We start from the raw sequence: 27,888 nt of genomic DNA on the forward strand, positions 1-27,888 counted from the left end.
CTGTACCAGCATTTCTCACGAATCCTCATCTGGGATCCCTCGGAAAGAAAGTGGGAAGCACCAGAGATGGAGAGTCTGGCCAGGAAAAGCAGCTGTGTCATGGCAGGGAACAAAGGACCACACTAGAGGCTGTTACCTGTGACCCTGCATTACAGAGACAGGACAGCACCTGTCTCTGTGCTACTATGATCACCCCCTGGTTGCACAGCGCAGCTTCCAGGACATGGGGCTGTTCTGCCGGGGTGCAGCAGCATGGCTGAGAATTTCCCGCTTGCCCTCTGGATTGGGCAACATGGAGGCGTGGAGGCAGAGCTGCTGCGGGCAGCAGGAGGAGCCGAGCTCAGTGGCTTTGACAAGGAGCAGCTGAGGAGCTGCCAAATGCTCTGGTTCGCAAGGAAAGAAAAACCTCCTTGCATTGGCCGGGAATCGAACCCGGGTCAACTGCTTGGAAGGCAGCTATGCTCACCACTATACCACCAACGCAGCTGGTTGCAATTCTGTCTACTGCTGCTGCACTTCACCACTTTGAAGTACACTGCAAGGTGTCCCAGGGAGGCTCTGGGCAGGCTGAGCTGGCAGAACCTGTTGGTGGCGGCAAGGGACAGGGTGGTAGTGGTGACACCTGCAAATTTGGGAATATTTTTGCTCATTGCCTCTTCCATCCGTTGATGAGAGCACGCAGCAACCAGGCAGAGGAGACAAACGTAAAGCAGGATGGAGAGGGTTGAGATGTGAGTGAAGATGGGAGCATAGAGAGAACAGCTGCAGCCTGCCTGCTGCAGGGTTTCTTGCTCAGGGGAGAGCATTTGACTGCAGACCAAGAGGTCCCTGGCTCAGCTCCAGATTGCTCTTCTGCTATCCTTTCCTTCTTCATCATTGCTGCCAACAAGCCTGAACTTCCCTTCGGCTTGCACTGCTTAACCACCCGCAGTGTCAAGGCTGTGCGGAACAGACCACGCACCAACAATGGGGTTTCCTCTCCTTCTCTGGGCCCTCTCTGCATGGGCCCCTCAGGGCTTCCCTTTCTTTTCAAGAACCCACCCAGGCATGATACCTGCATCCCTTCCTCTACTGTTGCTTTCTTGGGAGCAACTGGCATGCATCTGAAAGAAGCCATCTGGGAAGCCTCCAGCTCTTTTTGATCCACCCATCAGGGTCTGTAATGGAAAGTGAGGGCATCCTGATGCCACAGTCACACCACATCCTCTTTTGCACTTCTGTGTCTTTCCCAGAAGAGGAGGAGACAGGAGAAACCCAACCCCTGTCCCCATCTATTTTTCGGCCAATATGGAAACCTCCTAGGAAAGCTGCCTATGTGTGCAAAAGCTGGGATGTGTCAGGCAGAATTCCCCCAGGATGCCAGGTACGACCTGTCACACCAGTCTGTCTTCATGACACCTAAAGCAAGGAGCACTTTGTGAGTGCTGGCATGATTTCCATGAGGTGTCATGCCTTCTTTGATAGCAATGAGGGCCATGGTGTGCAGGATCTCTTTGGAGATGAGCTGCTGTAGCTTCAGGTGTAGGGAAGACAGCCGGTGGGGTTGTGCAGCTTGGGATGTCAGGTGAGATGAGGCTGTAAGGTTCTCTTGAAGATCCAACATCAGTGGAACCCCTTTCATGGCTCCTGCTCAGCACTGGTCCTTTCCCTTCCCCCAGCTTGCCTAGCTTGGCAATGGGAGCAGGATTTCCCCTTCATCCCAGAGGTTCTGTGAGGAAGGACGACAGGTGCTGTAGGCAAGGGGTTATGACTGTCACCCTGGGCAGCAGGTCCAGTGTGGAGCTGAGTCCCACAGGTGCAGAATGGTCAGTTGCTGGCAGCCCAAAAGGGAACTGCAGCCCGTAGTTGGCAGGATTCAAACCTGCGCGGGGAAACCCCAATGGATTTCTAGTCCATCGCCTTCACCTCTCCGCCACAACTACCTGCTCCAGCCCTCTCTGCCCCGCTCCTCACATGTCCCGTGCAACGACACCCGGCTCCCTGGGGGCTTCAGGGCCAGGCTTCACTTCTAGCCCTGTAAGGACTCAGTGCTGAGGTGGTCCACGTAGCAGTGCCTGTCTGCACACAGAACACATGTGGGAGGTGGTTGCAGTTGAGAGAGTGACCAAGAGGAGAGGCTTGAGAAAGTGTCTGGTGGGGGCTGGAAGGTGGAGGGTGGTCAGCCTGCTCAATGGAGGAGCAGGACAGAGGCCAGGCTCTGATCTGGAGGAGCAGGACAGAGGCCAGGCTCTGATCTGGAGGAGCAGGAAGCTGATGAGGCTCTGATCTGGATGAGCAGGAGGCTGACAATTCTCTGATCTGGATGAGCAGGAGACAGAACATCCCACGGGTGGTGTAATGGTGAGCAGAGCTGCCTTCCAACGAGTTGAGCCAGCTTTGAGCATGGCCAATGCTGACAAATGTCTCTTCATCCTGGCTCCAGGATGGGTGTCCTATGTGTTCTGCAGGCAGCCTCTTCTGCTTCAAACTAATCCCACCGCCTCCCTGCACTCTTGACACTGGGACTGCTATTTTCAGTATGCTGGGAAGACGCCAGGCTGGTACAGGAGCCAGGAGACAGGCATGTTTGGTCTGGCACAGAGCTGCACCTGCTGCTATGGTTGGTTGCACCTGGCAAGAAAAGCATCCTGCAATGGTGGGGGACAGGTGAAAATTGACAACATCTAGGTGGTGGTCTAGGGACAGACGGTGCTTCATAAGCCCAGATATAAAACTGTAGAGTGTGGTTGGAGGACAAAGCTTCTCGAGTTTGGATTCCAGGCTTGCCTAAAGAAAAAAACCCAACTTTCTTTTCTCTGCTGTCAGTGTATGTGGGTTTGTGTTAGCACAGTATTTACAGACGCCAATTCTGGCATCTCCAATGCTACAAGAAGGTGGACTTATGAAGAGGGTATCATGATTGCGCATGCTATGTTCCCCACTGAAATGCCCAGTCCAACCCCACCTTGCAGTCACACTGCTTCTGTCTGGATCTGAAAAAGAGTTCGTTTCTCTTTTCCACTCCATACTCATTCCCTGGAGTTTATTCCAAAACACAAATAAAAGGGAGAATTGAGATGATTGGTTTTCATACTAAGTTTGTAAACAGCAATTGAGAGGACGGAAAAGTCAAGTCAAAGATCTGTATGTTAATGTCAATCTGTATGTAACTATGAATCCTCAACAAACAATTGGGGATCTGGTCCTGCAGAGCTGTGATCACCAGGTTATAGACTCATGCTCAATGTCTGAGGGTTTTCTGGGGGTTCTGGTATCAGTTCAGGGATCTCTTGCCACCACAGTGGTAAGATCAGGAGAGAAGCCAACGCTCTTCATTGCAGAGCAGATGGCTACGTGAGGGAGGAGGAGAACAAACACCATGAGTCTCCAGCTATGCTGCACAAAGTCTTTAATGAGAAGGAGTAAATGAAGTGGCACAGAACGGAGACCAAGAAACACATCTGCAGGGTTCAGGGGGACACAGAGAACTGCCCATTTACCAGGAACAAGCTCCACACAAAGCACTTGCCTTTCCGCATTCTGCTCTCCCTGCTGGCAATCCCAGCCCAGCAAGAGCAGTCCCTAACTCCAGCACCCTCTCCCAGCACCCAGAGATTCAGAAAAGCAGAAGAGAATGAGCCCCTTCTCAAGGAGCTCAGAGCACAGAAGAGCCAGAGGAGGCACGGCAAGGCCTGACGTGCAGCCAGGAGCCGTGGCCACATTTCCCTCCCGCCAGGTGACGTGAGGACACCCAGCCCATTGCAAGGCCTGATCACACTCCTGCTGTGCAGTCTCCGTCATTCTTCCTGCTCCAGAAGGGATGATGCACCAGGTTCAGCAGTTCAGACGGCAGCGGGGGGGAGGCAGGCACAGCCCTGAGCCCCCCAGACCAAGGGAGCCTCCAGAAGAAATGGGAACCCCCCCAGTGCTGAGGGAGCTCCCAACAGCAGCTGACAGAGAGGATCCCACAACTGTGTTCTGAGGGAAAGAGGTGAGGATGGGGCCCGGCAGGGTCACCACCACTGGAGAGGCCTCAATTGCCACCGTTGAGTCACCACAGCGGGCAACACAGGGCTCACTGCAGCTGCTTGCAAGTGGGGTTGGGCCAGAGGAACCACAAGGTGGTGGGATACAGGGTCTGAAGCAAGACATCTCTCGGTGAGGGAAGCAAAGCTGAAACACAGAAGACAGGGACAACACAGAACCCCAACGTCAGTCTGTCTTTCTTGTCCTCAGTTCTCGCTGTAGATACACTTGACTGCCCTCCGTCTCCTTTAGGAGGTCCATGTCTAGATAGGGTCTGAAATTGATCTTACTGCCATGTAAAACAGGTATCACATCTCTTCTTAGGACTGGATTTGAACGCCTAGAACCAAAGAAGTGCCTAACGGCTTGCTGATTCCACAAGGACCTCCTCATGCATTAACAGGGACATAGCACAGATGAAGGTTGATGCAACTAGTTCAGCACAAATAGGCTGCGTGGAACAAATGATTCAGAAATCAGCTCTTGAGAACACACAGTGTGCATAGAGCTGCCATGGCCCTCACCGTGCTCTCTGAGTTGCATGGTCCAGAAAGGCTGAACCACTTTCGGGACAGGACCCAACTCAGTGGATTTAAAGCCCCCGTGGAGAGCCTGATCATACCCCATCTCCAGAACAGGCAGTGAAGGAGGCACTGAATGTACTTGTCCATTTGGTTAGAGACCATCTGTCTAAAGCAGAACTTCTGCTGAGCAGATCTCCCTGCAGCTGAGCCCCATTCATCCCCTTGTGCTTGAAAGAATCTGCCTCTTCCCAGCTCTCCCCAGCCAGCCCCATCAAAAGGGAAAGAGGTGAGTAGTCACCGTGACAGCAGTTCAGCCCACAGGGAGAATGGAGCGCACAAAGGCTTACCTCGTTCCTTGAGGAAATGAAGGCAAAAGAAGATGATGTAGAGCCTGGAACAGCCAGGCTTTTATACTGTGTCCCAGAGCGTCGTGGGGCCACAAACATTCCTTACTCATGAAGCCTCTGATCACCTAGTAGTTACTGCTTTCCAAAGCTATTTTTGGTGGTTATGCCCTCACCTCTTTCATCTGAAATTTCCTATTCCACAGGGCTGTTCTCAATCCCATCATGGCTCAACCTGTACCCATTTGTTGGAATTCCACTGACTCAGGTACAGGAACTTACACTTGGACTTCTTGAACTTCATGTCATCTGCACAAAAGTTCTCTCTATTCTTTCAAGGTCCCTCTGGATCGCACCCCTTCTCTCCAGTGTACCAAGCACATCACTCAGCTTGATGTCATCCGCAAACTCCCTGTGGATCCCACTGTCCATGTCCACGACAGACATGTTAAATAATACTGGTCCCAACACAATTCCCTGAGTGACATGACTCATCATGGGTCTCCATCTGGACTTCAAGACGTTGACGGCAACCCTGGAGTGTGACCATCCAGACAATTCCTTATACAGTGAGTGGTCCTCCTGTCAAATGCATGCCTCTCCATTATAGAATCAAGATGTTGTGTGGGGCAGTACTAAATGCTCTGGACAAGTAGATGACCTTAAACGCTCTTCTGGTGTCCACTGATGTTGAAATGTGGGTTTGGTATGGTGCTTTTTTGTGTGTTTGGTTTGCTCTTTGGTTTTTGGATGTTTTGGTTTGTTGGTGTTGTTTATTTATTTATTTATTTATTTAGTTTTGGTTTATTTTATTATATTTTATTTTATATCATTTTATTTTATTTTATTTTATTTTAAATATATATTTTTTTTAATTTTAATTTTTATTGTTATTGGTTCCTCATTCTTGCATCCCATGCCTTTGGCTTCTGTGAACTACGTATGATGGCTAAAGCTCACCATCTCCATGTGAGTTGTAGCCAGGTATTCCCTTTCACTCATCAGGGCAGTACAGTTTCTTTCATCTTCCCTTGTTGTCCTATGCACCTGAAGAAACCCATCTCGTAATTTTTTACCTGCCTCACAAAGATAGTGTCCTTGGCTTCCTGATCCCCTCCTTGCAGGCCTGGGTTGGTTCTGTGTAATCTCCCCAGGATGTGTATCCCTGCCTTGATTGCCTTTGCATTTTAGTTTTGCCTCTTAGTTTGCCTAAGAGGTATTTGGCAGGCTGGTCTCCTGCTTCCCCTGCACAACTACTTGCACACCGAGACTGAGCGTTCTAGCAGTCTAAGAAAAATATCTTTCAATATGTGCCAACTCTTGTTCACTTCTGTATCTCTGAGTGCAGTTTCCCAAGAGATCCTCTGCACAAGTGCCCCAAGCAACTGAAGGATTTCCTTCCTGAGGTTTAGGGTCCTGACTCTACTTTTTACCCATCCTGTATCTCTCAAGATGGAGAATCCCTCCAGGGCATGATGGCTGCAGCCCGGCCTAATGCCAGTCTTGACACCTTTGATAAGTTCTTCTACATTAGTACACAACAGATCAAGCAGTGCCTCTCCTCTGGATCAACTCTCCATCACCGGTAACAATAAGTTGTCCTCAATAGGCTCGAGTAGTTTCCTGGACTGCTTGCAGTTTGCTGTGCTGCTTTGGCACCAAATGTCTGGGTGGTTGAGGTTCTCTCTCAGGATCATGGCCTTGTGAGTGTGATGCTTCCTCCAGTGCGTCACCATAGACATACAGGAGAGAGCGGGAAGGTTCAAGTGTGTATAGACCCACTTCTGCAGAGATGTGGCAAAGCTCAGTGGCAGACAAGGATCATTGTGGGCCTTAGGGAATTCACTTGCAATCAGGACTGAGGACCACAAGGTCCTCAAACATGCCTATCAGGCTCTGCCGCAGCCTTTTTATTCTTCCCATGAGCCCAGGGAACAAAGGCAGATTCATAATGCTGAAGGGCATACCAGGGGGTGAGGCAGGTCTCTTTCAAGTAACCTCTCCATGGGATCTTCACAGCTATGTCCCTTGATAAACTGGGCCAGGCCTTCATGTTTCTTCCAAGCAGGGGTCTGGGTTCAGCTTGGGAAGTGGAGAACCTGTTGGAAACAAGCAAGTCAGCGCACAAGAGGATCCTCAAAGACATGCCCACGTTCACCTCTGAAAGAGATTCACATCCAAATTGTCCTGTTTTGCTCACTAATTTCATCCCAGAGGCTAGAGGCCTGCATGACCCGATTTTAAGGAGAGAGGAAGGGCAAGGGGCCAAAAGCTCATGGCCTTTTTTCTCGGTCACAGATGGGGTGATCCTTTCCATACATTTCAGACTACAAAGGGACATTGGATCAGTCTTGCAGAGCACCTGGGAGTCATCATGATGTGGAAGAGTTGGGAAAAACCCTGAGCTCCAGGGAAACGTGAGTCATCATGCTGTGGACTCCAGTGAACAAAGTGCCCCAGCCTCAGGCATGTCAGAGATACCAGAGTCACAGCCTCATTCCTCTGAAAGTTCTGTTTTCCTCCAAGGCATTTCCACACCTTTTAGCATCATTCCTGAATCTACTGGTGCTTCTATGTGGTCTTGTTCTGCTGCCGCCTTCCAAGACATTGCCATTTGTTTGGTGCCCAAGGACTCTTGAGACTCCATGCTCTTCCGAATAATGATGGTTAGAAGGGACCTGAGGAGGTCCTCTGGGGTAATCTCCTGCTCTGAGCAGACAAAGCTTCCCACTTACCTCAGGAAGCTCTGGGCCTCCTCCTCTTGACTTCTGAACTCTGCTGCCATTGGAGAAGTCACTGTCTCAAGGACAGCACATCCAGGGTTGCACTTGTGGACCACCAGGAGATGGCAGTGAGGATGCCAGCACTGTTTAGCAGTTACAGAGAAAGGTCTGGGGAGATGAGATGAATAGATTTTTTTATGCGGTCAGTATAAAGACACCTCAGGGATGGCCACTTCTCTTTCTCCTTCTCAATCTGGTTGTTTCATCCCACTTTTGAATCCCACCCATATGCAGGTTTGATCTGAATGAACCAAGAGACATGAATGTGCTCCATGAGGACCATGACTGCCGGATGTGTAAATGCCATCTTGTCCGCATTTCACTTTCATGTCACTGAGTAGAAACCGCTTCTGGCAGAAGGTGTGACAGGAAGAAGAGGAAAAGTCTGTAGAAGCAGAAGTTTCACTGTAAATCCTGGAAGGAACCTTCACTCCTAATCCTGCTTTTTACTTCCCATCCACTGTCAGACCTCAGAGAAGTACTGGCAAAGGACCAGGCAGAACGTGAGGGCTGGAGCACGTGTGTCTGCACTGACTACACTTGAGAGTTGACTTGAGGTGTCCTTTAAAGCTGAACTTCTCCATGACTGGTGGTTCTGCTCACCATTAAGAAGTTAATGTGACAATCCGGATCACAAAAAAAAAAAAAAACAAAAAAAAAAAAAACAATCTTCCTGAGTGCTGGCCTTAGACCTTAGACGTAATTTGCCTTATGAAGCTGGGGCACCAATTAATTACATTGGTGTCTGGCAGTATGAAACAGGAGCACAATATTTGGGATGAAAGGAGCAAGTAATTAACCACAAGCGAGGACTCTTCAAGACACAACTACTCTAAGTTTAGATGCTTCTTCACGAGTAAGGAATGATTGTGGCCTCACAGATAACCAGGACACAGCTCCACGCTCTGCATCCTCCTATCTTGCCTGCCTTTCCTCGACGAACACGGTAAGACTCCATGCACTCCATGTCTCCCGGTGGGCTGAACTGCTGTCATGGTGGCTACTCGGGTGAATCCTTGGGCTGCCTCAGCTTGACCCAGCACTAGAACAGATGGTCTCTAACCAAATGGCCAAGTGCATCGAGTGTCTCCTTCAATGCAGAACAAGTTGCTCTGTAGATGGGGTGTGATGAGGGTCTCCACAGGGACTTTAAATCCACTGAGTTGGATCCTGTCCCAAAAGTGGTTAAGCCTGTTGTACGTCTCAGCAAGATGAAATTAAGGCCCTTCCTAGACAGGGACCTTCGCATGGAGATGGAAGGCAGTAAAGCGCATCTGCAGACAGAACTGAGGACAAAAAAGACAGACTGAGGTTGGGGTTCTGTGTTGTCCCTGTCTTCTGTGTTTCAGCTTTGCTTCCCTCACCGAGAGATGTCTTGCTTCAGACCCTGTATCCCACCACCTTGTGGTTCCTCTGGCCCAACCCCACTTGCAAGCAGCTGCAGTGAGCCCTGTGTCACCCGCTGTGGTGACTCGACGGTGTCCATTGAGGCCTGTCCAGTGGTGGTGACCCTGCCGGGCCCCATTCTCACCTCTTTCCCTCAGAACACAGTTGTGGGATCCTCTCTGTCAGCTGCTGTTGGGAGCTCCCTCAGCACTGGGGGGGTTCCCATTTCTTCTGGGGGCTCCCTTGGTCTGGGGGGGTCAGGGCTGTGCCTGCCTCCCCCCCACTGCCGTCTGAACTGCTGAATCTGGTGCATCATCCCTTCTGGAGCAGGAAGAATGATGGGGACTGCACAGCAGGAGTGTGGCCAGCCCTTGCAGATGGGCTGGGTGTCCTCATGCCACCTGGCAGGAGGGACCTGTGCCCACGGCTCCTGGCTGCACGTCAGGCCTCGCCATACCTCCCCTGGCTCTGCTGTGCTCTGAGCTCCTTGAGAAAGGGCTCGTTCTCTTCTGCTTTGCTGAACCTCCTGCTGCTGGGGGAGGGTGCTGGAGTTAGGGACTGCTCTTGCTGGGCTGGGATTGCCAGCAAGGAGAACAGAATGGGGAAAGGCAAGTGTTTTGTGTTTCGAGCTTGTCCTTGGGAAATGGGCAGTTCTCTGTGTCCCCTTGAACCCTGCAGATGTGTTTCTTGGTCTCTGTTCTGTGCCACTGCTTTTGCTTCTTCTCATGAAAGAAACATCTTTGCTCAGAAAGCAGCGACTTATCACAGACTGGTCTGAGTGCCTCCTGGCAGAGGACAGGAGCCCATTGAATAACTGGGCTGAGATGACAGTGCTTCCTGACGTAACAGGAAAAAATGGACATGTGTGCTCAGATGAGTTGTGCAAGGCATCTTCAGCATAAGGTGGAGAGCCTTTCTGAGCCTGAATCTCAGCCTGAGTCCTGGCATCTGGAAGTCAGGTTTATCCCTCCTTTCCTTTTGCCAACGTACCTTGCTAGTCACTGATGTTTTGGAGGGAAAAGGCACATAAGGTGTTCAGCAGTAAACCAAGGCCTCCTGCATGCAAGCAGGTACCCAAGAACAAAGGAATAACCAGTGTGTCTTTTTAGTTTTCCAGATGATGCATTTCTGTCCTCAGTGCTGCTCCAGCAAACCCCCTCAGTAGTCATTGCTTATCCAGGTGCATGGGTATTGGGGCAGGTGCATGTCTTCCCCTGACTCAATGTTGTCGGAGATCCTCCTGGAAACTAGTCTAAGGGACATGGAATACAAAGAGGTGACTGGTGATAGCCCACATGTCTTCCCCAAGGGCAAATCATGACCGACATACTGAGTGAACACGTATGATGGGGTAGCAACATTGGTGGATAAGGGAAGAGTGACAGATCTCATCTGTATGTGCGCAACATTTAAAACTGCCCAGCACAGCATCCTGTTCTCTGAAATGGAAAGACATGGATTTGAGATGTGGACCACTCATTGTAAAAGGAATTTTCAGGATGGTCAGACTCACAGAGTTGTGGTCAATGTCTTGAGGTGCGGGTGGAGACCAGTGATGAATGGTGTGCCTTGGGGGTCCATGTTGGTATCAGTATGTTTTAACATCTTGGTTCGGGACGTGGACAGTGGGAATGAGTGCATCCTGAAGTGAGATTGCAGGAGATGCCAAGCTGAGTGATGCCATGCAGAGGGACCTTGACAAGTTAGAGTGCTGGGATGTGCAAGGATTCCTAAGTTCAACAAGGCCAAGAGCAAGGTCCTGACCTTGGGTCAAGGCAATTCCAAACATGGATATAGGCTGGGCCATGAAGGGTTTGGGGCAGCCCTTCAGAGAAGGACTTGGCAGTACTGGTAGATGACAAAACTGGACACAAGCTGGCAATGCGTGATTGAAGTCCAAAAAGCCAGTTGTATCGTGGGCTGTGTCAGCAGCAGTGTGACCAGGAGGTCAATGGAGGTGATTGTCCCCCTCTACTTTACTTACTCCACTTTCGTGAGACCCCACCTTGAGTAACAGACCTACTTGAGTGGCTCCAGAGGAGAACACAAATATTATCAGGGGCCTGGAGCAGTTCTGCTACGAGTATAGGGAGAGAGATTAATGGCTGAGGAGAGGACATGAGGAAAAAAAGAGGGGAGGAGAGGTGCAGAGAGGAGAGGAGAGGAGTTAAATTTGAGAAGGAAGGTGGGATGCAATATGCTACCCTACAACTACCACCAGCCCTGGTTGTCTCCACAAAGTTGCCTACCCTTCTTCCCTGGAAGCAGCCAAGATGCCATCCGAATTGTGAAATCAGCATCATCATGGGGATACAGAAAACTCAGCAAAATACTCCGTAACACTGTTTTAAAAATGTTAAAACGCAGGTACTTTTATTGCAGTGCACCCAATGCTCCAAGGATCGTTCCTCTAATAGAGCACGCGTGCAGGACTCACGCCTCTTGGTATTAACTACACATATTAATTGCATATTCATTCGTTTCTACCACTAAGCTAATGCATTAAACGTAGATTATTTACATAATCAAGGCGTATGTCGGAAGTCCTTTTTTGGTATCCGAGGGTCTTCATCTGGGGTCTCTAGCGGTCCCCCGTGGTCTTCGCATCCTGGTGCCCCTTAAATTACACGTGTCCACTTTTTGACCCAGTTTCTTGAACACACACCCACACACATTGTCATTTTGTTCTGCTACACAGAAAATACCACGTAGCTCTTCTTCATCTAGTGGAACATTCCACTGGCTCACCTTGCAAACGAAGGGCTTTACCTCATGCCCACTCTCTATAGCTACTCAATTCTCTTTTAAGTTCCTGTTACATTATACCTGGGCTTGTTACATTAGGCCTAGTGTTGTTACATTATACCAAGTTGGGTTTCCAAAAGACTTTTGTTCCTTTTATCAATGGCAGGATATGCCAGGAGCCTGTGTGAGGAGAAGGTGCTGGGATGTGCAGCCCTAGGCCCTGTGGTGACAGCTGTCGAGGCCTGTGGAAGCCTGCCACCTGTCCTGTTCAGTGGAGCTCCCAAATGCAGGGCTAGAAGTAGAAGCCTGGCCCTGAAGCCACCAGGGAGCCGGGTGTCATTGCACAGGCCATGTGAGGAGCGGGGCAGAGAGGGCTGGAGCAGGTAGTTGTGGCCGAGTGGTGAAGGCGATGGACTAGAAATCCATTGGGGTTTCCCCGCGCAGGTTTGAATCCTGCCAACTAAGGGCTGCAGTTCCCTTTTGGGCTGCCAGCAACTGACCATTCTGCACCTGTGGGACTCAGCTCCACACTGGACCTGTTGCCCAGGGTGACAGTCATAATCCCTTGCCTACAGCACCTGTTCTCCTTCCCCACAGAACCTCTGGGATGAAGGGGAAATCCTGCTCCCATTGCCAAGCTAGGCAAGCTGGGGGAAGGGAAAGGGCCAGTGCTGAGCAGGAGCCATGAAAAGGGCTCCACTGTTGTGGGTTCTTCAACAGAACCTTACAGTCTCATCTCACCTGACATCCCCAGCAGCACAGCCCCACCGGCTGTCTTCCCTACACCTGAAGCTACAGCAGCTGATCTCCAAAGAGAGCCTGCACACCATGGCCCTCATTGCTATCAAAGAAGAGAAGACACTTCACGGTTATGAGATCATGCCAGCACTCACAAAGTGCTCCTTGCTTTAGGTGTCATGAAGACAGACTGGTGTGACAGGTCATACCTGGCATCCTGGGGAAATTCTGCCTGGCACATCCCCAGCTTTTGCACACATAGGCAGCTTTCCTAGGAGGTTTCCATATTGGCCCAAAGATGAGATGGGGACAGGGGTTGGGTTTCTCCTGCCTCCTCCTCTTCTGGGAAAGACACAGAAGTGCAAAAGAGGGTGTGGTGTGACTGTGGCATCAGGATACCCTGCTTTTACATTTGTCTGCTCTACATGGTTGCTGTGTGGTCTGCTCAATGGACAGAAGAGGTAATGAGCAAAAACGTGCCCAAAGACACAGGTCTCAGCACTGCCACCCTGTCCCTCACCTTCACCAACAGTTTCTATCAGCTTACCCTGCCCAGAGCTTTGCTGGGACAACTTGCAGCATCTAAGACTGGCTACTGCCCAGGCCATCTTTGCCAGCCCTGCCCTGGTGTGACTGGGTGCCACCTCCACAGCCAGCAGTGTTGGGAAAGAGAAGCTGAAGGCAAGAGAGCACAGGTTCATCTGACTCCCTGGCTACCTGCACAGTGTCAGGGAGCAGCAAGGGCAGGGCTGCACCAGGAGGGAGGACAAGGTGGGAGCTGCGTGACAGTGCAACACAGCATGGGCTGGGCAAGGCCCTGCAAGCCAGTGTGAAAAACATGGCCCCAACTGCTATACATCTTGGTTACAGGAGCCAACAGTGTCTAGGAGTAAGAGCTTTTACCACAAGGTCAATGTGATCTGAAAAACCAAACTCAAACTCCTGTCAGTGGGTGAGAACCTCCCATACAGCACCTGCAGAGCCAGGTCGGGTGGTCAAAAATCAACTCCTCGAGAGGGGTTATAGGAAGGATATGTGGAGAGAAGGACAACACAAGGCCCTTGCGCTTGCCAGCCCTTGTGTGGGGGCGCTGAGGTTTCCAGAGAGAGCTAGATGCAACCTGGTGACGGGTGCAGCGAAGTGGAGGGCAGGAGGCCTGAGCAGCAGCACTGGTGCTGGCAGGTCCAGGCAGCATCAGGCAGGGCTGGGGAGGTGCCTGCAGAGCTGCTGGGGGGAGCAGAGTGGCGCAGCGGGAGCGTGCTGGGCCCATAACCCAGAGGTCGATGGATCGAAACCATCCTCTGCTACTTGCTTTTGGCCTCGCTCCAGCCCCAACAGAGACTGCCTTTCCCTTGCAGCGTTCATCAGGTGCTCCCTGCTCTGCTGCCCTCCTGCCCTCTGGACACCCAGGGCTTCCCAGGGCTGTCCCACACCCTCAGCAGAGGGGACTGTGGAGCAGCAGAGCACAGCTCAGAGTTCACCCCAGCAGGCAGAGGATATCCTGGGGACACTGCTGTTTCTCCCTTCCCACCAGGCAGATAAGTTCCCAACTTCTCAGACACAAGAGGGAACCGAACCTCCAGGGCTCTGCGGCTGGGGAGGAGGACAAGCCTGCTTTCACCTAGTCCGGGAAACACCAATGCAATCGCCTCCAGCACATGTGGCTTTCTCTGTCTCAGTCTATTTGCTGCACACAGCTGTTTTCAGGTGCCACCACAGCACTGACCCATCTGCGATACTCTTGGCACCTGGAGCACCCGTGCTGGAGCAGCTGGATATTGCTGAAGGAACTGCAAACTGCTTCTTGTGAAACAAATTTCTCTGTCACTTTTCTTCAATTCTCTTGCGTGCTTGCTCTTTTTTTGGTGTTCTGGTGTCATGTCAGTGAATTACACCCACCCTGGCACTGTTCCTGAATGGGGCCAAAGTCACTGACATGGGAAAGAGCAGGTTCTCCCTCTTTCTTGCAGGGGCGCTGAACAACAGAAGAGGAGGAGACCGACCACCATGAGTCTCCAGCTATGCTGCACAAAGTCTTTAATGAGAAGGAGCAACTGCAGTGGCACGAAACAGAGATAAAGAAACATGTCTGCAGGGTATGGGGGGACACAGAGAATGGCCCATTTCCAGGTGCAACCAGCAGCAGCAGGTTGAGCTCTGGGTCAGTCCAAATATCCCTGTCTCCTTGCTCCTGAACCCAGCCTGGAGCCATCTCAGCAGGAAGAATACCCTGGTCTCAGTGGGTGTTGTCCAAGTTGTACAGACCCTGATGCTGTACCAGCATTTCTCACGAATCCTCATCTGGGATCCCTCGGAAAGAAAGTGGGAAGCACCAGAGATGGAGAGTCTGGCCAGGAAAAGCAGCTGTGTCATGGCAGGGAACAAAGGACCAGACTAGAGGCTGTTACCTGTGACCCTGCATTACAGAGACAGGACAGCACCTGTCTCTGTGCTACTATGATCACCCCCTGGTTGCACAGCGCAGCTTCCAGGACATGGGGCTGTTCTGCCGGGGTGCAGCAGCATGGCTGAGAATTTCCCGCTTGCCCTCTGGATTGGGCAACATGGAGGCGTGGAGGCAGAGCTGCTGCGGGCAGCAGGAGGAGCCGAGCTCAGTTGCTTTGACAAGGAGCAGCTGAGGAGCTGCCAAATGCTCTGGTTCCCAGGGAAAGAAAAACCTCCTTGCGTTGGCCGGGAATCGAACCCGGGTCAACTGCTTGGAAGGCAGCTATGCTCACCACTATACCACCAACGCAGCTGGTTGCAATTCTGTCTACTGCTGCTGCACTTCACCACTTTGAAGTACACTGCAAGGTGTCCCAGGGAGGTTCTGGGCAGGCTGAGCTGGCAGAACCTGTTGGTGGCGGCAAGGGACAGGGTGGTAGTGGTGACACCTGCAAATTTGGGAATATTTTTGCTCATTGCCTCTTCCATCCGTTGATGAGAGCACGCAGCAACCAGGCAGAGGAGACAAACGTAAAGCAGGATGGAGAGGGTTGAGATGTGAGTGAAGATGGGAGCATAGAGAGAACAGCTGCAGCCTGCCTGCTGCAGGGTTTCTTGCTCAGGGGAGAGCATTTGACTGCAGACCAAGAGGTCCCTGGCTCAGCTCCAGATTGCTCTTCTGCTATCCTTTCCTTCTTCATCATTGCTGCCAACCAGCCTGAACTTCCCTTCGGCTTGCACTGCTTAACCACCCGCAGTGTCAAGGCTGTGCGGAACAGACCACGCACCAACAATGGGGTTTTCTCTCCTTCTCTGGGCCCTCTCTGCATGGGCCCCTCAGGGCTTCCCTTTCTTTTCAAGAACCCACCCAGGCATGATACCTGCATCCCTTCCTCTACTGTTGCTTTCTTGGGAGCAACTGGCATGCATCTGAAAGAAGCCATCTGGGAAGCCTCCAACTCTTTTTGATCCACCCATCAGGGTCTGTAATGGAAAGTGAGGGCATCCTGATGCCACAGTCACACCACATCCTCTTTTGCACTTCTGTGTCTTTCCCAGAAGAGGAGGAGACAGGAGAAACCCAACCCCTGTCCCCATCTATTTTTCGGCCAATATGGAAACCTCCTAGGAAAGCTGCCTATGTGTGCAAAAGCTGGGATGTGTCAGGCAGAATTCCCCCAGGATGCCAGGTACGACCTGTCACACCAGTCTGTCTTCATGACACCTAAAGCAAGGAGCACTTTGTGAGTGCTGGCATGATTTCCATGAGGTGTCATGCCTTCTTTGATAGCAATGAGGGCCATGGTGTGCAGGATCTATTTGGAGATGAGCTGCTGTAGCTTCAGGTGTAGGGAAGACAGACGGTGGGGTTGTGCAGCTTGGGATGTCAGGTGAGATGAGGCTGTAAGGTTCTCTTGAAGATCCAACATCAGTGGAACCCCTTTCATGGCTCCTGCTCAGCACTGGTCCTTTCCCTTCCCCCAGCTTGCCTAGCTTGGCAATGGGAGCAGGATTTCCCCTTCATCCCAGAGGTTCTGTGAGGAAGGACGACAGGTGCTGTAGGCAAGGGGTTATGACTGTCTCCCTGGGCAGCAGGTCCAGTGTGGAGCTGAGTCCCACAGGTGCAGAATGGTCAGTTGCTGGCAGCCCAAAAGGGAACTGCAGCCCGTAGTTGGCAGGATTCAAACCTGTGCGGGGAAACCCCAATGGATTTCTAGTCCATCGCCTTCACCTCTCCGCCACAACTACCTGCTCCAGCCCTCTCTGCTCCGCTCCTCACATGTCCCGTGCAACGACACCCGGCTCCCTGGGGGCTTCAGGGCCAGGCTTCACTTCTAGCCCTGTAAGGACTCAGTGCTGAGGTGGTCCACGTAGCAGTGCCTGTCTGCACACAGAACACATGTGGGAGGTGGTTGCAGTTGAGAGAGTGACCAAGAGGAGAGGCTTGAGAAAGTGTCTGGTGGGGGCTGGAAGGTGGAGGGTGGTCAGCCTGCTCAATGGAGGAGCAGGACAGAGGCCAGGCTCTGATCTGGAGGAGCAGGAAGCTGATGAGGCTCTGATCTGGATGAGCAGGAGGCTGACAATTCTCTGATCTGTAGGAGCAGGAGACAGAACATCCCACGGGTGGTGTAATGGTGAGCAGAGCTGCCTTCCAAGGAGTTGAGCCAGCTTTGAGCCTGGCCAATGCTGACAAATGTCTCTTCATCCTGGCTCCAGGATGGGTGTCCTATGTGTTCTGCAGGCAGCCTCTTCTGCTTCAAACTAATCCCACCGCCTCCCTGCACTCTTGACACTGGGACTGCTATTTTCAGTATGCTGGGAAGACGCCAGGCTGGTACAGGAGCCAGGAGACAGGCATGTTTGGTCTGGCACAGAGCTGCACCTGCTGCTATGGTTGGTTGCACCTGGCAAGAAAAGCATCCTGCAATGGTGGGGGACAGGTGAAAATTGACAACATCTAGGTGGTGGTCTAGGGACAGACGGTGCTTCATAAGCCCAGATATAAAACTGTAGAGTGTGGTTGGAGGACAAAGCTTCTCGAGTTTGGATTCCAGGCTTGCCTAAAGAAAAAAACCCAACTTTCTTTTCTCTGCTGTCAGTGTATGTGGGTTTGTGTTAGCACAGTATTTACAGACGCCAATTCTGGCATCTCCAATGCTACAAGAAGGTGGACTTATGAAGAGGGTATCATGATTGCGCATGCTATATTCCCCACTGAAATGCCCAGTCCAACCCCACCTTGCAGTCACACTGCTTCTGTCTGGATCTGAAAAAGAGTTCGTTTCTCTTTTCCACTCCATACTCATTCCCTGGAGTTTATTCCAAAACACAAATAAAAGGGAGAATTGAGATGATTGGTTTTCATACTAAGTTTGTAAACAGCAATTGAGAGGACGGAAAAGTCAAGTCAAAGATCTGTATGTTAATGTCAATCTGTATGTAACTATGAATCCTCAACAAACAATTGGGGATCTGGTCCTGCAGAGCTGTGATCACCAGGTTATAGACTCATGCTCAATGTCTGAGGGTTTTCTGGGGGTTCTGGTATCAGTTCAGGGATCTCTTGCCACCACAGTGGTAAGATCAGGAGAGAAGCCAACGCTCTTCATTGCAGAGCAGATGGCTACGTGAGGGAGGAGGAGAACAAACACCATGAGTCTCCAGCTATGCTGCACAAAGTCTTTAATGAGAAGGAGTAAATGAAGTGGCACAGAACGGAGACCAAGAAACACATCTGCAGGGTTCAGGGGGACACAGAGAACTGCCCATTTACCAGGAACAAGCTCCACACAAAGCACTTGCCTTTCCGCATTCTGCTCTCCCTGCTGGCAATCCCAGCCCAGCAAGAGCAGTCCCTAACTCCAGCACCCTCTCCCAGCACCCAGAGATTCAGCAAAGCAGAAGAGAATGAGCCCCTTCTCAAGGAGCTCAGAGCACAGCAGAGCCAGAGGAGACACGGCAAGGCCTGACGTGCAGCCAGGAGCCGTGACCACATTTCCCTCCCGCCAGGTGACGTGAGGACACCCAGCCCATTGCAAGGCCTGGTCACACTCCTGCTGTGCAGTCTCCGTCATTCTTCCTGCTCCAGAAGGGATGATGCACCAGGTTCAGCAGTTCAGACGGCAGCGGGGGGGAGGCAGGCACAGCCCTGAGCCCCCCAGACCAAGGGAGCCTCCAGAAGAAATGGGAACCCCCCCAGTGCTGAGGGAGCTCCCAACAGCAGCTGACAGAGAGGATCCCACAACTGTGTTCTGAGGGAAAGAGGTGAGGATGGGGCCCGGCAGGGTCACCACCACTGGAGAGGCCTCAATGGCCACCGTCGAGTCACCACAGCGGGCAACACAGGGCTCACTGCAGCTGCTTGCAAGTGGGGTTGGGCCAGAGGAACCACAAGGTGGTGGGATACAGGGTCTGAAGCACGACATCTCTCGGTGAGGGAAGCAAAGCTGAAACACAGAAGACAGGGACAACACAGAACCCCAACGTCAGTCTGTCTTTCTTGTCCTCAGTTCTCGCTGTAGATACACTTGACTGCCCTCCATCTCCTTTTGGAGGCCCATGTCTAGAAAGGGTCTGAAATTGATCTTACTGCCATGTAAAATAGGTATCACATCTCTTCTTAGGACTGGATTTCAACGCCTAGAACCAAAGAAGTGCCTAACGGCTTGCTGATTCCACAAGGACCTCCTCATGCATTACCCAGTGACATAGCACAGATGAAGGTTGATGCAACTAGTTCAGCACAAATAGGCTGCGTGGAACAAATGATTCAGAAATCAGCTCTTGAGAACACACAGTGTGCATAGAGCTGCCATGGCCCTCACTGTGCTCTCTGAGTTGCATGGTCCAGAAAGGCTGAACCACTTTCGGGACAGGACCCAGCTCAGTGGATTTAAAGCCCCCGTGGAGAGCCTGATCATACCCCATCTCCAGAACAGGCAGTGAAGGAGGCACTGAATGCACTTGTCCATTTGGTTAGAGACCATCTGTCTAAAGCAGAACTTCTGCTGAGCAGATCTCCCTGCAGCTGAGCCCCATTCATCCCCTTGTGCTTGAAAGAATCTGCCTCTTCCCAGCTCTCCCCAGCCAGCCCCATCAAAAGGGAAAGAGGTGAGTAGTCACCGTGACAGCAGGTCAGCCCACAGGGAGAATGGAGCGCACAGAGGCTTACCTCGTTCCTTGAGGAAATGAAGGCAAAAGAAGATGATGTAGAGCCTGGAACAGCCAGGCTTTTATACTGTGTCCCAGAGCCTCGTGGGGCCACAAACATTCCTTACTCATGAAGCCTCTGATCACCTAGTAGTTACTGCTTTCCAAAGTTATTTTTGGTGGTTATGCCCTCACCTCTTTCATCTGAAATTTCCTATTCCACAGGGCTGTTCTCAATCCCATCATGGCTCAACCTGTACCCATTTGTTGGAATTCCACTGACTCAGGTGCAGGAACTTACACTTGGACTTCTTGAACTTCATGTCATCTGCACAAAAGTTCTCTCTATTCTTTCAAGGTCCCTCTGGATCACACCCCTTCTCTCCAGTGTACCAAGCACATCACTCAGCTTGATGTCATCCGCAAACTCCCTGTGGATCCCACTGTCCATGTCCACGACAGACATGTTAAATAATACTGGTCCCAACACAATTCCCTGAGTGACATGACTCATCATGGGTCTCCATCTGGACTTCAAGACGTTGACGGCAACCCTGGAGTGTGACCATCCAGACAATTCCTTATACAGTGAGTGGTCCTCCTGTCAAATGCATGCCTCTCCATTATAGAATCAAGATGTTGTGTGGGGCAGTACTAAATGCTCTGGACAAGTAGATGACCTTAAACGCTCTTCTGGTGTCCACTGATGTTGAAATGTGGGTTTGGTATGGTGCTTTTTTGTGTGTTTGGTTTGCTCTTTGGTTTTTGGATGTTTTGGTTTTTTGGTGTTGTTTATTTATTTATTTATTTATTTAGTTTTGGTTTATTTTATTATATTTTATTTTATATCATTTTATTTTATTTTATTTTATTTTAAATATATATTTTTTTTAATTTTAATTTTTATTGTTATTGGTTCCTCATTCTTGCATCCCATGCCTTTGGCTTCTGTGAACTACGTATGATGGCTAAAGCTCACCATCTCCATGTGAGTTGTAGCCAGGTATTCCCTTTCACTCATCAGGGCAGTACAGTTTCTTTCATCTTCCCTTGTTGTCCTATGCACCTGAAGAAACCCATCTTGTAATTTTTTACCCGCCTCACAAAGATAGTGTCCTTGGCTTCCTGATCCCCTCCTTGCAGGCCTGGGTTGGTTCTGTGTAATCTCCCCAGGATGTGTATCCCTGCCTTGATTGCCTTTGCATTTTAGTTTTGCCTCTTAGTTTGCCTAAGAGGTATTTGGCAGGCTGGTCTCCTGCTTCCCCTGCACAACTACTTGCACACCGAGACTGAGCGTTCTAGCAGTCTAAGAAAAATATCTTTCAATATGTGCCAACTCTTGTTCACTTCTGTATCTCTGAGTGCAGTTTCCCAAGAGATCCTCTGCACAAGTGCCCCAAGCAACTGAAGGATTTCCTTCCTGAGGTTTAGGGTCCTGACTCTACTTTTTACCCATCCTGTATCTCTCAAGATGGAGAATCCCTCCAGGGCATGATGGCTGCAGCCCGGCCTAATGCCAGTCTTGACACCTTTGATAAGTTCTTCTACATTAGTACACAACAGATCAAGCAGTGCCTCTCCTCTGGATCAACTCTCCATCACCGGTAACAATAAGTTGTCCTCAATAGGCTCGAGTAGTTTCCTGGACTGCTTGCAGTTTGCTGTGCTGCTTTGGCACCAAATGTCTGGGTGGTTGAGGTTCTCTCTCAGGATCATGGCCTTGTGAGTGTGATGCTTCCTCCAGTGCGTCACCATAGACATACAGGAGAGAGCGGGAAGGTTCAAGTGTGTATAGACCCACTTCTGCAGAGATGTGGCAAAGCTCAGTGGCAGACAAGGATCATTGTGGGCCTTAGGGAATTCACTTGCAATCAGGACTGAGGACCACAAGGTCCTCAAACATGCCTATCAGGCTCTGCCGCAGCCTTTTTATTCTTCCCATGAGCCCAGGGAACAAAGGCAGATTCATAATGCTGAAGGGCATACCAGGGGGTGAGGCAGGTCTCTTTCAAGTAACCTCTCCATGGGATCTTCACAGCTATGTCCCTTGATAAACTGGGCCAGGCCTTCATGTTTCTTCCAAGCAGGGGTCTGGGTTCAGCTTGGGAAGTGGAGAACCTGTTGGAAACAAGCAAGTCAGCGCACAAGAGGATCCTCAAAGACATGCCCACGTTCACCTCTGAAAGAGATTCACATCCAAATTGTCCTGTTTTGCTCACTAATTTCATCCCAGAGGCTAGAGGCCTGCATGACCCGATTTTAAGGAGAGAGGAAGGGCAAGGGGCCAAAAGCTCATGGCCTTTTTTCTTGGTCACAGATGGGGTGATCCTTTCCATACATTTCAGACTACAAAGGGACATTGGATCAGTCTTGCAGAGCACCTGGGAGTCATCATGATGTGGAAGAGTTGGGAAAAACCCTGAGCTCCAGGGAAACGTGAGTCATCATGCTGTGGACTCCAGTGAACAAAGTGCCCCAGCCTCAGGCATGTCAGAGATACCAGAGTCACAGCCTCATTCCTCTGAAAGTTCTGTTTTCCTCCAAGGCATTTCCACACCTTTTAGCATCATTCCTGAATCTACTGGTGCTTCTATGTGGTCTTGTTCTGCTGCCGCCTTCCAAGACATTGCCATTTGTTTGGTGCCCAAGGACTCTTGAGACTCCATGCTCTTCCGAATAATGATGGTTAGAAGGGACCTGAGGAGGTCCTCTGGGGTAATCTCCTGCTCTGAGCAGACAAAGCTTCCCACTTACCTCAGGAAGCTCTGGGCCTCCTCCTCTTGACTTCTGAACTCTGCTGCCATTGGAGAAGTCACTGTCTCAAGGACAGCACATCCAGGGTTGCACTTGTGGACCACCAGGAGATGGCAGTGAGGATGCCAGCACTGTTTAGCAGTTACAGAGAAAGGTCTGGGGAGATGAGATGAATAGATTTTTTTATGCGGTCAGTATAAAGACACCTCAGGGATGGCCACTTCTCTTTCTCCTTCTCAATCTGGTTGTTTCATCCCACTTTTGAATCCCACCCATATGCAGGTTTGATCTGAATGAACCAAGAGACATGAATGTGCTCCATGAGGACCATGACTGCCGGATGTGTAAATGCCATCTTGTCCGCATTTCACTTTCATGTCACTGAGTAGAAACCGCTTCTGGCAGAAGGTGTGACAGGAAGAAGAGGAAAAGTCTGTAGAAGCAGAAGTTTCACTGTAAATCCTGGAAGGAACCTTCACTCCTAATCCTGCTTTTTACTTCCCATCCACTGTCAGACCTCAGAGAAGTACTGGCAAAGGACCAGGCAGAACGTGAAGGCTGGAGCACGTGTGTCTGCACTGACTACACTTGAGAGTTGACTTGAGGTGTCCTTTAAAGCTGAACTTCTCCATGACTGGTGGTTCTGCTCACCATTAAGAAGTTAATGTGACAATCCGGATCACAAAAAAAAAAAAAAAAAACCAAACCAAACAATCTACCTGAGTGCTGGCCTTAGACCTTAGACGTAATTTGCCTTATGAAGCTGGGGCACCAATTAATTACATTGGTGTCTGGCAGTATGAAACAGGAGCACAATATTTGGGATGAAAGGAGCAAGTAATTAACCACAAGCGAGGACTCTTCAAGACACAACTACTCTAAGTTTAGATGCTTCACGAGTAAGGAATGATTGTGGCCTCACAGATAACCAGGACACAGCTCCACGCTCTGCATCCTCCTATCTTGCCTGCCTTTCCTCGACGAACACGGTAAGACTCCATGCACTCCATGTCTCCCGGTGGGCTGAACTGCTGTCATGGTGGCTACTCGGGTGAATCCTTGGGCTGCCTCAGCTTGACCCAGCACTAGAACAGATGGTCTCTAACCAAATGGCCAAGTGCATCGAGTGTCTCCTTCAATGCAGAACAAGTTGCTCTGTAGATGGGGTGTGATGAGGGTCTCCACAGGGACTTTAAATCCACTGAGTTGGATCCTGTCCCAAAAGTGGTTAAGCCTGTTGTACGTCTCAGCAAGATGAAATTAAGGCCCTTCCTAGACATGGACCTTCGCATGGAGATGGAAGGCAGTAAAGCGCATCTGCAGACAGAACTGAGGACAAAAAAGACAGACTGAAGTTGGGGCTCAGTGTTGTCCCTGTCTTCTGTGTTTCAGCTTTGCTTCCCTCACCAAGAGACGTCTTGCTTCAGACCCTGTATCCCACCACCTTGTGGTTCCTCTGGTCCAACCCCACTTGCAAGCAGCTGCAGTGAGCCCTGTGTCACCCGCTGTGGTGACTCGACGGTGTCCATTCAGGCCTGTCCAGTGGTGGTGACCCTGCCGGGCCCCATCCTCACCTCTTTCCCTCAGAACACAGTGGTGGGATCCTCTCTGTCAGCTGCTGTTGGGAGCTCCCTCAGCACTGGAGGGGTTCCCATCTCTTCTGGGGGCTCCCTTGGTCTGGGGGGGTCAGGGCTGTGCCTGCCTCCCCCCCGCTGCCGTCTGAACTGCTGAATCTGGTGCATCATCCCTTCTGGATCAGGAAGAATGATGGGGACTGCACAGCAGGAGTGTGGCCAGCCCTTGCAGATGGGCTGGGTGTCCTCATGCCACCTGGCAGGAGGGACCTGTGCCCACGGCTCCTGGCTGCACGTCAGGCCTCGCCGTGCCTCCTCTGGCTCTGCTGTGCTCTGAGCTCCTTGAGAAAGGGCTCGTTCTCTTCTGCTTTGCTGAACCTCCTGCTGCTGGGGGAGGGTGCTGGAGTTAGGGACTGCTCTTGCTGGGCTGGGATTGCCAGCAAGGAGAACAGAATGGGGAAAGGCAAGTGTTTTGTGTTTCGAGCTTGTCCTTGGGAAATGGGCAGTTCTCTGTGTCCCCTTGAACCCCGCAGATGTGTTTCTTGGTCTCTGTTCTGTGCCACTGCTTTTGCTTCTTCTCATGAAAGAAACATCTTTGCTCAGAAAGCAGCGACTTATCACAGACTGGTCTGAGTGCCTCCTGGCAGAGGACAGGAGCCCGTTGAATAACTGGGCTGAGATGACAGTGCTTCCTGACGTAACAGGAAAAAATGGACATGTGTGCTCAGATGAGTTGTGCAAGGCATCTTCAGCATAAGGTGGAGAGCCTTTCTGAGCCTGAATCTCAGCCTGAGTCCTGGCATCTGGAAGTCAGGTTTATCTCTCCTTTCCTTTTGCCAACGTACCTTGCTAGTCACTGATGTTTTGGAGGGAAAAGGCACATAAGGTGTTCAGCAGTAAACCAAGGCCTCCTGCATGCAAGCAGGTACCCAAGAACAAAGGAATATCCAGTGTGTCAGTTTAGTTTTCCAGATGATGCATTTCTGTCCTCAGTGCTGCTCCAGCAAACCCCCTCAGTAGTCATTGCTTATCCAGGTGCATGGGTATTGGGGCAGGTGCATGTCTTCCCCTGACTCAATGTTGTCGGAGATTCTCCTGGAAACTAGTCTAAGGGACATGGAATACAAAGAGGTGACTGGTGATAGCCCACATGTCTTCCCCAAGGGCAAATCATGACCGACATACTGAGTGAACACGTATGATGGGGTAGCAACATTGGTGGATAAGGGAAGAGTGACAGATCTCATCTGTATGTGCGCAACATTTAAAACTGCCCAGCACAGCATCCTGTTCTCTGAAATGGAAAGACATGGATTTGAGATGTGGACCACTCGTTGTAAAAGGAATTTTCAGGATGGTCAGACTCACAGAGTTGTGGTCAATGTCTTGAGGTGCGGGTGGAGACCAGTGATGAATGGTGTGCCTTGGGGGTCCATGTTGGTATCAGTATGTTTTAACATCTTGGTTCGGGACGTGGACAGTGGGAATGAGTGCATCCTGAAGTGAGATTGCAGGAGATGCCAAGCTGAGTGATGCCATGCAGAGGGACCTTGACAAGTTAGAGTGGTGGGATGTGCAAGGATTCCTAAGTTCAACAAGGCCAAGAGCAAAGTCCTGACCTTGGGTCAAGGCAATTCCAAACATGGATATAGGCTGGGCCATGAAGGGTTTGGGGCAGCCCTTCAGAGAAGGACTTGGCAGTACTGGTAGATGACAAAACTGGACACAAGCTGGCAATGCGTGATTGAAGTCCAAAAAGCCAGTTGTATCATGGGCTGTGTCAGCAGCAGTGTGACCAGGAGGTCAATGGAGGTGATTGTCCCCCTCTACTTTACTTACTCCACTTTCGTGAGACCCCACCTTGAGTAACAGACCTACTTGAGTGGCTCCAGAGGAGAACACAAAGATTATCAGGGGCCTGGAGCAGTTCTGCTATGAGTATAGGGAGAGAGATTAATGGCTGAGGAGAGGACATGAGGAAAAAAAGAGGGGAGGAGAGGTGCAGAGAGGAGAGGAGAGGAGTTAAATTTGAGAAGGAAGGTGGGATGTAATATGCTACCCTACAACTACCACCAGCCCTGGTTGTCTCCACAAAGTTGCCTACCCTTCTTCCCTGGAAGCAGCCAAGATGCCATCCGGGTTGTGAAATCAGCATCATCATGGGGATACAGAAAACTCAGCAAAATACTCCGTAACACTGTTTTAAAAATGTTAAAACGCAGGTACTTTTATTGCAGTGCACCCAATGCTCCAAGGATCGTTCCTCTAATCGAGCACGTATGCAGGACTCACGCCTCTTGGTATTAACTACACATATTAATTGCATATTCATTCGTTTCTACCACTAAGCTAATGCATTAAACGTAGATTATTTACATAATCAAGCCGTACATAATCAAGTCCTTTTTTGGTATCCGAGGGTCTTCATCTGGGGTCTCTAGTCGCCCCCCGTGGTCTTCGCATCCTGGTGCCCCTTAAATTACACGTGTCCACTTTTTGACCCAATTTCTTGAACACACACCCACACACATTGTCATTTTGTTCTGCTACACAGAAAATACCACGTAGCTCTTCTTCATCTAGTGGAACATTCCACTGGCTCACCTTGCAAACGAAGGGCTTTACCTCATGCCCACTCTCTATAGCTACTCAATTCTCTTTTAAGTTCCTGTTACATTATACCTGGGCTTGTTACATTAGGCCTAGTGTTGTTACATTATGCCAAGTTGGGTTTCCAAAAGACTTTTGTTCCTTTTATCAATGGCAGGATATGCCAGGAGCCTGTGTGAGGAGAAGGTGCTGGGATGTGCAGCCCTAGGCCATGTGGTGACAGCTGTCGAGGCCTGTGGAAGCCTGTCACCTGTCCTGTTCAGTGGAGCTCCCAAATGCAGGGCTAGAAGTGAAGCCTGGCCCTGAAGCCCCCAGGGAGCTGGGTGTCATTGCACAGGCCATGTGAGGAGCGGGGCAGAGAGGGCTGGAGCAGGTAGTTGTGGCCGAGTGGTGAAGGCGATGGACTAGAAATCCATTGGGGTTTCCCCGCGCAGGTTCAAATCCTGCCAACTACGGGCTGCAGTTCCCTTTTGGGCTGCCAGCAACTGACCATTCTGCACCTGTGGGACTCAGCTCCACACTGGACCTGCTGCCCAGGGTGACAGTCATAATCCCTTGCCTACAGCACCTGTTCTCCTTCCCCACAGAACCTCTGGGATGAAGGGGAAATCCTGCTCCCATTGCCAAGCTAGGCAAGCTGGGGGAAGGGAAAGGGCCAGTGCTGAGCAGGAGCCATGAAAAGGGCTCCACTGTTGTGGGTTCTTCAACAGAACCTTACAGTCTCATCTCACCTGACATCCCCAGCAGCACAGCCCCACCGGCTGTCTTCCCTACACCTGAAGCTACAGCAGCTGATCTCCAAAGAGAGCCTGCACACCATGGCCCTCATTGCTATCAAAGAAGAGAAGACACTTCACGGTTATGAGATCATGCCAGCACTCACAAAGTGCTCCTTGCTTTAGGTGTCATGAAGACAGACTGGTGTGACAGGTCATACCTGGCATCCTGGGGAAATTCTGCCTGGCACATCCCCAGCTTTTGCACACATAGGCAGCTTTCCTAGGAGGTTTCCATATTGGCCCAAAGATGAGATGGGGACAGGGGTTGGGTTTCTCCTGCCTCCTCCTCTTCTGGGAAAGACACAGAAGTGCAAAAGAGGGTGTGGTGTGACTGTGGCATCAGGATACCCTGCTTTTACATTTGTCTGCTCTACATGGTTGCTGTGTGGTCTGCTCAATGGACAGAAGAGGTAATGAGCAAAAACGTGCCCAAAGACACAGGTCTCAGCACTGCCACCCTGTCCCTCACCTTCACCAACAGTTTCTATCAGCTTACCCTGCCCAGAGCTTTGCTGGGACAACTTGCAGCATCTAAGACTGGCTACTGCCCA

General features: G+C 50.8%; 7 non-coding genes across 7 annotated transcripts; 3 read left to right on the forward strand and 4 right to left on the reverse strand.

Annotated features, from left to right (window-relative positions):
• Window positions 1-411: 411 nt before the first annotated feature.
• TRNAG-UCC (transfer RNA glycine (anticodon UCC)) lies at window positions 412-483 on the reverse strand. Its single transcript has one exon. It is a non-coding gene; the product is annotated as a tRNA-Gly (tRNA).
• Window positions 484-1,840: 1,357 nt separating this feature from the next.
• TRNAS-AGA (transfer RNA serine (anticodon AGA)) lies at window positions 1,841-1,922 on the reverse strand. The gene has a single exon. It is a non-coding gene; the product is annotated as a tRNA-Ser (tRNA).
• Window positions 1,923-12,170: 10,248 nt separating this feature from the next.
• TRNAS-AGA (transfer RNA serine (anticodon AGA)) lies at window positions 12,171-12,252 on the forward strand. Its single transcript has one exon. It is a non-coding gene; the product is annotated as a tRNA-Ser (tRNA).
• A 1,508-nt stretch (window positions 12,253-13,760) lies between these two features.
• On the forward strand, window positions 13,761-13,832 carry TRNAM-CAU (transfer RNA methionine (anticodon CAU)). Its single transcript has one exon. It is a non-coding gene; the product is annotated as a tRNA-Met (tRNA).
• A 1,376-nt stretch (window positions 13,833-15,208) lies between these two features.
• TRNAG-UCC (transfer RNA glycine (anticodon UCC)) lies at window positions 15,209-15,280 on the reverse strand. The gene has a single exon. It is a non-coding gene; the product is annotated as a tRNA-Gly (tRNA).
• A 1,357-nt stretch (window positions 15,281-16,637) lies between these two features.
• Window positions 16,638-16,719, reverse strand: TRNAS-AGA (transfer RNA serine (anticodon AGA)). Its single transcript has one exon. It is a non-coding gene; the product is annotated as a tRNA-Ser (tRNA).
• A 10,212-nt stretch (window positions 16,720-26,931) lies between these two features.
• TRNAS-AGA (transfer RNA serine (anticodon AGA)) lies at window positions 26,932-27,013 on the forward strand. Its single transcript has one exon. It is a non-coding gene; the product is annotated as a tRNA-Ser (tRNA).
• Window positions 27,014-27,888: the final 875 nt, after the last annotated feature.

Source organism: Patagioenas fasciata, chromosome 12 (genome assembly GCF_037038585.1).
Source record: "Patagioenas fasciata isolate bPatFas1 chromosome 12, bPatFas1.hap1, whole genome shotgun sequence".
NCBI lineage: Eukaryota > Metazoa > Chordata > Aves > Columbiformes > Columbidae > Patagioenas > Patagioenas fasciata.